At 39.7% G+C, this 9313-nt stretch overlaps 1 long non-coding RNA gene across 1 annotated transcript; it reads right to left on the reverse strand.

Moving 5' to 3' along the window:
* Window positions 1-1830: 1830 nt before the first annotated feature.
* Window positions 1831-8940, reverse strand: LOC128142364 (uncharacterized). The gene is made up of 3 exons (XR_008235367.1): window positions 8738-8940; window positions 5188-5298; window positions 1831-1972 (listed from the first exon to the last, which is right to left on the reverse strand). It is a non-coding gene; the product is annotated as an uncharacterized LOC128142364 (long non-coding RNA).
* Window positions 8941-9313: the final 373 nt, after the last annotated feature.

Genomic DNA, 9313 nt, shown 5'->3' on the forward strand with positions numbered 1-9313 from the left:
ATAATATATACATATATACTTTATGTATTGGATCAGAGTACTCATTATCTTTCCTCCTATTGGAACATTTATTTCTGAAATATGCCCACTAAGTTTACAAATATTTTCCCCCTGGAGTATTACTGACACACCAGTACTGGTAGTTAATGATAGGCTTTGTGTTGGAAATAAGACAAATAAAAAACCTCTAATGTAGTACCAAACTGGGAAGTGGAGTCTGAGAAATGAATACTTAATACTAGTTTTATTGCAGTGGGAATGGAAGAATTTATTTTGAGACTACAGTGTTTGCTTGCAATATTTCTCTATCTCCTTCTAGCATGTTGACAAACAAAAGCAACTTCTTGCATTTTGTCACCACATCACCGCTAAGGCTTAGTCCTTACACAGCGTGTGACATGGGCCACCCACAAGGGACAGTCCTTGCACTCTTCCAAGAGTGCAAATTACCCTGGAGCTACTAGGAAGAGCAACCAGGGTGTATTTTTTCACCTTCCTAAGCCAGCAGAACTCCCCAGCTGCAACGCAGGGACTTTTACCGTGTCCGAAGTCTTCACTCTTCACTACGGATCTGTCCTGCACGCTGAAATAGGGGAGAGCCCGAGCCTGAAAAGTAATATGTAGTTATACAATTAAGCAATATATCATAATGTATGGAGAGGCACAAAGGAAGCAAAATCTTGACATTCTCTTTCAAGTGCATGTTAATGAAAAATAGCGATTTAAGTACAGCTTGAAACTTTCACCAATTAAAAGTTATGATGTCAGCTAAGCCAGAGAGGCTTTTGTTCTTCTGCTATGGCGAATGCATGGTAACGTGACTTAGCTCGACTGTCTTTTGTCACAGGCCACGTTAAGTGCCATTACCTTCTACTTCCCTTGAGCTGAGCTAAGACCGTGGCTGCTGTGGCTCAGCTGATGCATGGTAACTGACTGCAAGCAGCAGCTTGAACGTGAACTTGACCTATCACAACTTTCTTTTAATGCCATTCCTCACAGTTATTGCTGTGGGATTATTTTAATTTTCTGCAGGGGAGAAGAAGAGTTATGCCATTTTCTAGTTTTTCTTTTCACAGGAATACAAACGCACAGCTATTAGGTACAGCTGCAGCGACGTGTGTGTCGTGCTGTTTTAACTAGCAGCTGCAGGAGCGCTGGAGAGGGGAGATGTACACCCTGTGCGCTGCATTCAGAGGAAAAGCAGCATGGGCCCCTTGGGTCTGCAGGCTTAGAGAGGGTATGGCCCAAATCTTCTTGGCCAGACAGAGGAGCAGGCAGTGCTGGTGAAGTGCCACGTGCAGGGCTGCGGTGAGGGAGACCCTCGGGCTCTCCTTTCTCCTGCCTCCTTTCTCCAACCTCAGTCCCACGCGTGACTCTTCACCATGGAGAAGAGCTGGGTCAGCTTGCAGACCTCGGGCGCCTGTTCCGTCTGCCCTCCTGTGAACGCAGAAAAATTTATCAGCCGTGGAAGCTGCGCTAGAAAAGGTCATGGCTGGCTGACATGGAGCCTGACCATTCAGCACGTTTGTGCCTGCCGTTTCATGACGTTCTTTTCTCAGGAATACACGCGACAGAGGGGATAGCTACGTGGCTCGGATGGAGAGGAATTTCATGTGACAAAGTAAAACCACCCCAAAGGCTTGTGGCCATCCCTGGAAGAGCTGGAGTAACTCAGAAATCACAACAAGAATCTGTTATAATGGAAAACGTCACACGACTTCAATGCATGGTCACCATCCATTATTTCTACTATTTAGGTAACGATTTTCAGTAGGTCTCAGGTATTTCAGCTTCAAAAGTGCACATCTCACCTTACAAACCAGACATTATATGTCATTTCCTCCAGTGACACAATGATTTGTTCATCTTCAGTATTCCTCTTCAGGCATTGTTGTCTTTCCTTATCATATTCAATTTTCATTTAAAAAAAAAGTAACATTGGCTGGCTGATACGGCTAGAAGTTATTCTTTTCTGAAAATGAAAGGTAATTTCATTTTAAAACTCATTGTGGCATTTACCCCAAAGCTACTGAAATGTCTGGAAGGAGGAGGGGGTAAAATTATCTCTGTAGCTTCATAGTTTCATTACTATAAGTTTACAGAAAAATAAATAAACTTTAACAGCTTTTTACTATGGAAACAGGACATTTAGTCTCAGTGGGTATCCTGAGTGCTGCATTTTAAATTTGATTTTTTTTTTTTTTTTTTTTTTAAAAGGGCCTGTGGGGGAAAATGATTAGGATGAAAGGATAGGTCTGGAACTTCAGAATAATTTTAACAGCAGTTGCCAAACTTTTGAAGTCTCCATGAAACACAGCCTATTGGGGAGTAGTACTCTAGCGTTGCTGGCTAATATGAAAAGAATTATAGATAAACAGCTAAGATAACTGTAACTCTGAAGAAAAATGTGATAATATTGTTAATATAATATGCAGAGCAAGGAGAAAAAAAAAGCCCAAGTCTTATGAAAGACTTAGGGAACAGTTTACACTTTTCTAAAATCTAGAATTCATGAAGGGCCTTTAGATAAAGCTTCTTTGTGCTTCAAAGAAAAACACTAGGCATATCCTACGGCTTTTGAGCTAAGAGATGCGTAGAAGATGCTCTAGCAATGGAAAAACTTTTGTGCAATGTAACTGCAAGCCCATGATGCAGGAGGTGGTCAATGAAGTCAGCCCTCCAGCAAGGCAAGGGCCATCCAGGGCATTATTTACCGTCTTCCCCTTCTCCTGGTAAATTTTAGTCTGCTTGGCAGAAACCACAAGGCTACAGCTTTATCTGTCACAGTTTTCAAGTGAAAGCCAAGTTAATTCTGCAATCCAAAGCATCCGGGGCTAGGGCTTTGAGAAAAAAAATCTCAAAAGCTGCAAACGTGCATCTGAAAAAGATAAACACAGGAAGCGTCAGAAGCACAATAGAGGTGCTTTAAAACTGAGCATCTCCAACTGTTCTTCTACCATAGCTAAATAGTCCAGTTGAAAAATACATTGTTTGAACTCTGCCTATAGGAATTCTCGCTACACCTGCTGAAACATGTATAAGTATTCTTTTGTTTCTTCACTTCTGTTTTTCACTTCTTAAAAATATTAAGAAACTAAAATAATCAGAGAGTCACAGAATGATAGAACAGCCCAGGTTGGAAGGGACCTCCAAAGATCATCTGGTCCAAACTTTCATGGGAAAGGGAACCTAGATGAGGTTATCTGTCACTCTGTCCAATCCCATCTTGAAAACCTCCGGCGATGGGGACTCCACCATATCCCTGGGGAGGTTGTTCCAGTGAATGATTGTTCTCACTGTAAAAAAAATTTCTAATGTCAAGATGAAACCTCTCCCAGTGCAACTTGTACCCATGCCACTTGTCTTTTTCATGAGGCTCCTTGTGAAGACAGAGCCTCCGTCTTCTTTGTAGCAGCCCTTTTAGTACAGCAATACTGTGATGAGGTCCCCCCTAAGCCTTTTCCTCTCCAGGGAAAAAGACTGTAATGCACAGTACGCACGTGTTACTTTAATGCACAGTATTTAAAAAAAAAAAAAAAAATTCTGGAGCAGCTAGAGACTAAATAGTAAATAATAAGGACCTCCCCTTCTCCCATCCAGCCAGGCTGACTCCACAGCAGCCTACACCAGTCTAACTACTGGTTACCAGAGCCTTGCTCTCCCCTTTGCAGCACAACCACCTCCTGTCCTTTGCACCAGTTCAGCCAGTCATTTTTTTCAGTGTAGCCCCTCCCAGCATACCAAGCCATCTCCAATTTTTCTTTTGTCTCATTGGTTTGATGGATTAGTGCACTGATTCAGCTCCAAGTGAGGAGGGAGGCCCCCAGAGTCAATGTAAAGCAGGAACCATTACAACCAGCAGCCAGGTGGATTTGTGCTGCTATTGAACTCCAATCTAACGTTCAGTACTGAAGTGCTCTTGCTGCTACCCACCCCCAAAATAATTATTAGTAAAAGGACAGAATCCCTAAACTCTATAATTTATGCTGTTGTGAATTCATTCGAAGTTTGCATCTTTGTTTTCTGACATTCTTACTTCTTTGTCCTCTGTGTTCAAGTATGGAGGCTAATTTGGTGACACAAGCCGTGCTGAAGAATCAGTGCAAAAGTGTAACATGGAACTGCTGGCTCTCCAAATACGTTGATGATAACAAATTTTAATTGCTTCAGAGTGTCAACTGTGTGTCAGCAGTTTCCCTAGGCCATTATTTACGCATCCAGTGTTTCAAATAACGATTTTACAGATAAGGAGAAGGAGCACTCATACTGTGGTTTCTGAAATGACAAACGGAGGTATTCTTTTAAGAACAAATATTCTGGGAGTGCTGAATAGTATTATACTGTCTTGGATTCAACAGGGAGAGCACTTGGGCTTTGTATCTGACATTTCATTTAAAAAATAGCCTGTGGCTGGGTACAACAAGAAAGAGGAAGGCTGTCCTTAAAAGTGTAAGTAATGATTCAGACACTTCTTCCAATTTCTTTTCATCCACTACAATATTAGTACCTGGTCAAGATACATTTTTTTTCCCCCATTGTGATTATGTGTCTTTATAAAAGCTGAAACACAAGGAGTTTTAAAGTGACATAAAGAATCCAGTTGTCCCTTTCTAATCAACATTTATATGACCCACATTAAAATAACAGCCTATAGCATACAATAGAGGTACCTGAGTTAGATCAGATACTGAAGGAAAGGTTACTCACACCAATACAGAGCTCAAGGTGAGCTACACTGCCTTGTTTCCGGGGTTAAATCCAGTGATTGTCACGTGCCTGAATAAAGGAGTCCTATCTTTAAGTAGTTTGCCCGAAGTCACAAAGGGCTGAGGCAGCTGCTATGGGAACCGAGCAGATGCTTTACTCACAGTGCTTAGTTGGTCTAACAGTGATTTCACTGTCCCTTGCTCAGGTCCTTAAGAATAAACCTGAGATTTCCATGTCTAGTGCAAATGTCATCGCCTTGAACAGTGCTCACACTCAATGGCCACACTATGAAACCGGCTTGCTAAAAAATTAATAGCTTCACTCAAAGTCAATGTAATCTTAATTGCTTATATGAACTGCTCATTATTCCTCATGATTCCTTTGGTACCAGTGTTGCCCCATCTTAAGTACTTTCTTCATAACTAATGAACGGTTGCTGCATTATTTTGCAAATTAAAAAAACCAACCAAACAAACCAACCTTTTGCCTGGGAACAACAATAGCTTAGACCAGGTATGTGCATTATTAGTTCCATATCAAAGACAAGGTTCTTTACTTCTCCTCTTGGTCACCTCTTCCTTTACTTCCTAGCTACAGAGGAAAAAAAACAACAAACCATACAGCATTTTAATAATGGAATAAAGTTCTCAAGGGAGGAAAAATAAAGCAGAACACAGTTCACAGACTGAAGAATAAGTATTGATCGTCAGAGTGAGAAAGATTGTTACTCCAGAAATAGTTTAGTTCTCCTTATGGAGCCCTAATTGAGAAAGGATTGAATAAGACCATATTTCCACTGCAACTTCTTTAAGGCACAACACTTGCCATTGGGTAAGAAAACTGATTTTTCTGTTTTTCTGCAGAAAGCATTACTATCCTTGTCCAGCCTTCCTATCCGAGGGCCAAATAGAGGTCACTTTTCTACAGGGCACTTCGTTCAAACAACTCTGTGTAGCAAATTGTGTTAAAAGATTGACATTTGGGCTTCACTGGGAAACTTGCTGGTTCAGTTCAGAAAAACAACTGATAAACTTGTACAATAATAATATTTTTGCTTCTGACTCCAACTAAAATCAGAACATCCAGGATAAAGAATAATGAAAAATGTTTTTCTCTCAGTTATCTAAAGTGTTCTGGTTCAAGTCTGTTTTGAATTTTAGATTTAAAGTTCAGGCCAGTTCTTGTTTTATCAGCACTGGTTCTTCTAGCTGTAATCCCTTTGATTCCTACGTGTCCAGGATGCACAGACAAATCCCAGAAAGCTCACTAAGAGACAAACTGGCCAAGGGAAAGTTGTTTAGCCTCCTCTCCTCATGAAAATGATTCTGTTTTTCTTCTCTTTGCACCTTACAATAAATTTTTTTATACAATATTCACATGTTGTCTTCCAGTGCTATTGTCATCCAGTATTCATACAGCTGCATAATATCTTCCCACTGTGTGCGTTCTACAATGAAAATTGCATTTCAATAAATCAATACCATATTTTAGGCAAGCTTCAACTCCCTGGATGAGCCAGAATGTCCCACTTAGTGTAAGAGCTGATTGACTACTAACAATGTATTAGGAATTATGAGTCAAATCAGTTTTAAAATTACATGAATTAGCAAAACTAATGTACTCCCAATGCACAAGTCTTTCATAGCTCTGTTTTCTAAAGCCCCTAATACAAACAAACACAAAATACATTTGATACATCAGGCATTTAGGAACACAAATATATTGGAAGACATCAGGTAAGTTATTAGATCTATTTTTCTCCTAAACAATACAGCAGGATTATTTCTGCATTCCTATGATATAAACACTGCTGGTTTCTCCTCTTATTTTTTATCCAGAGAAAACATCAGAAACATAGGTGATTAGGCCTGGAGGCAGAATTAGTCTTAACAGAAAAGCATTTTAAAGATCAGTAATTAGCAAATTAAAAAAGGAACTTTACATAACAGTTCCTTTAATGGGTTAGGAATACTCTTGTGTAGTTTTATACATAGATGGCATAAATGCTACAGGAAACTGATAAATCAGTCGCATGCATATTTTACTAATGCACTTCTGTTTATGCAAGTATTGGCTTAGTACATCTGTGACAGTTCTTCAGAGTAAAGCCGCAGTGATGTTTCATATGAACAAAACCAAAGTTATCTGATATTTAAATCCTATGCAAATCAGGATTTAAAATTGGTCAGACAAGAGAAAACTTCTATTTGCTCATGTTGTTAAAAACACCTGTATTAAATTTAACTGAAACAGTTTAAAATTGGCTAACAAGACACTAAGTAATTTCATGGTGGGTTTTATTGTAACATGTAGTATTTCAATTTCTGTAAACTTTTCTATGTAAAACTAGAGCATATAATTCTGTGGGAAAAAGATAATCATTTTTGTGATCATCTGTATACATCTGTCCATTTGTCTACTGCTGATCCACGAAGAAATCCGTATTTTTGTGAATGTTGAAGTCAGTAGTGAAGGTCTTCCCTTTGTTCCCCCAACAGTTGCTGACCCATTTACACATGGGTGCTTTTCTTCCATCTCCTTTGGAAAAAACAAATGCCTTCAGCTTTATGTAGGACTGCTGAAAGAGGTACAAACACTGAAACTGGGAATGGTCGCACCCACAGAAAACCAGTCTGATTTTCTTCCTCTCTTCCTTTGCCATACACTGCTTAATACACATGCCTTTTGCTCTGCTATGGTACACCAATTGAAAATAAATTTCTTGCTTAGGAGTGTCAGTCTGTAAATGATTTCTAGGACGTGAGCTACACGTAGTGGAGAAGTGCATACAAGACTAGACAGGTGAGCTTTGCACAATCTGGACACTTTTATCTCAACGTGATGGGAAAGACTTGCTGGGAAGATGACATCTCCTTTGTGGAAAACTCCAGATGCAGAAGCAGCAGCTGAGACCTGACTAGTCATACCAGCACGAGCATTTAGCCCTGTGGTGAACCAGGCCTTTGTGCCGCAGTTTCAGAAGATATTGGCACCCCAGTTTGAAAACATTGCTCTGTATATACCGGAGTAGAAAAGAGCAATGGTTATTGCATGCAATTACGGGAAGTAACTGTGAAAAGGCTTAGCACTTATTTCCACAAATATGAAAAACCATGCTATAGTTACACGGTTACAGTGATACTTCTGTTGCAGATGGAGTAGAGCCAGCATATCAAACAGTACCAGTTAGTCTTCACTGATCAAATTGCTGTACGTATGTTGCTCCAAAACCAGGTCTGCACAAAACTGCAGGCGCTGCCTGTCCGGGGAATTTTTGCAATGTTCTCTGCTGTTATCCAGCTCCTGCATTTTGTGGTGAGAGTCCCTGGGCTGCGTGTCACTTCTAATTATGAAACAGTGCCTTGATGAAAATATATGCCAGCCTCGAGAAAATCTGTACGTAGAAGAATGAACCATATCTCTAGAAACCTGTTGGATATCTCTGTTTCTTGTTAGGTCAATCACTCACTCCCTTTTCTTTTTTCCTGTTTATCTTAGGAGCTAGCAAGTACATTTAGCAATACAGTCATAGATCAACAGTTATGTTGCAGTATTATTTTGCAAAATCAAGGAAAAATTAATAACTGCTTATAAAAACATATATTACCTTTGGAAGGAGCGATTCAAGGAAGGTAAGTTTTTATTTTCTTTGTGTCATATAACAATTAATAGACCATATCTGAACTTCCATTGTTTGGGGTTTTTTTACCTGTCTAGATATGATCAGTCCTTTCATATAACATTGGAAAGTATTAAGTGAAGGATTTTAAAAGTCTCATTAAAAATATGTGCCCTGCAAATTGTGTTTGCCTTATCCCAGGCATAGTCAGAAAAAGAAATGAAGCCAAAAGCATGTGGTCCTACCTAGTGCATTCATTGTCTGTGCAGCCATAGCAAATTAGCACCAGGACCCTGATGCTAGAAAGCACTTGTGGCTTTTCTGAGTATGGTTATAATACTACCCTTCTCTTCTGTTACTTATCAGTAAGTCTGTCCCAGAAAGTAGTTTGGGTTATAATCCATCTCTTACCTGTGCCCACTTGATGGTCCTATTGGAGAGGATAGTAGTTTACAAAATTATCTGCTTAAATTTTCCTCTAGCTCCCTCTTTTCCTGTTCCTTCTGCCTGCGAAGTATATTTTGCTCGGTGCTCCAATTTTTTTTTTCCTCCTCTTGAAGAGCATTCAGATGGTGGAGGCTCTGTTGCACTCTTCTCTGCCTCACCCACATGTCTTTACATGCTACAAAAAAGCAGAAAAATGCAGGTTCCTTCTCTTTTCACAGTATTTAGTGTCACTCTTTAAATGGTCAGCATGGAAGCCTAAGCCCACACAATCTGCAAAGAGCCAAAAACCTTCTCTTCACAACCGAACCCTTACCATTTCCTGACAACATACCCGTGACACATCATGCTTGTACTTTTACAGCAAGACATAAAATATTCGCTGTGTCTTCCATCTTTAAAAATAGCAGAGACTACCAAGGAGTTATCATTGCTTTTTTTAAAGCCTTACTCTTGGAATGGATATCTCTTGCTGACAGAACAGTCGTGGATAAGACTGACTTTTTTGTTGTTGTTTTAAATACTCACTTTAATCACTGTATG

This window comes from Harpia harpyja, chromosome 5 (assembly GCF_026419915.1).
Source record: "Harpia harpyja isolate bHarHar1 chromosome 5, bHarHar1 primary haplotype, whole genome shotgun sequence".
Taxonomy (NCBI): domain Eukaryota; kingdom Metazoa; phylum Chordata; class Aves; order Accipitriformes; family Accipitridae; genus Harpia; species Harpia harpyja.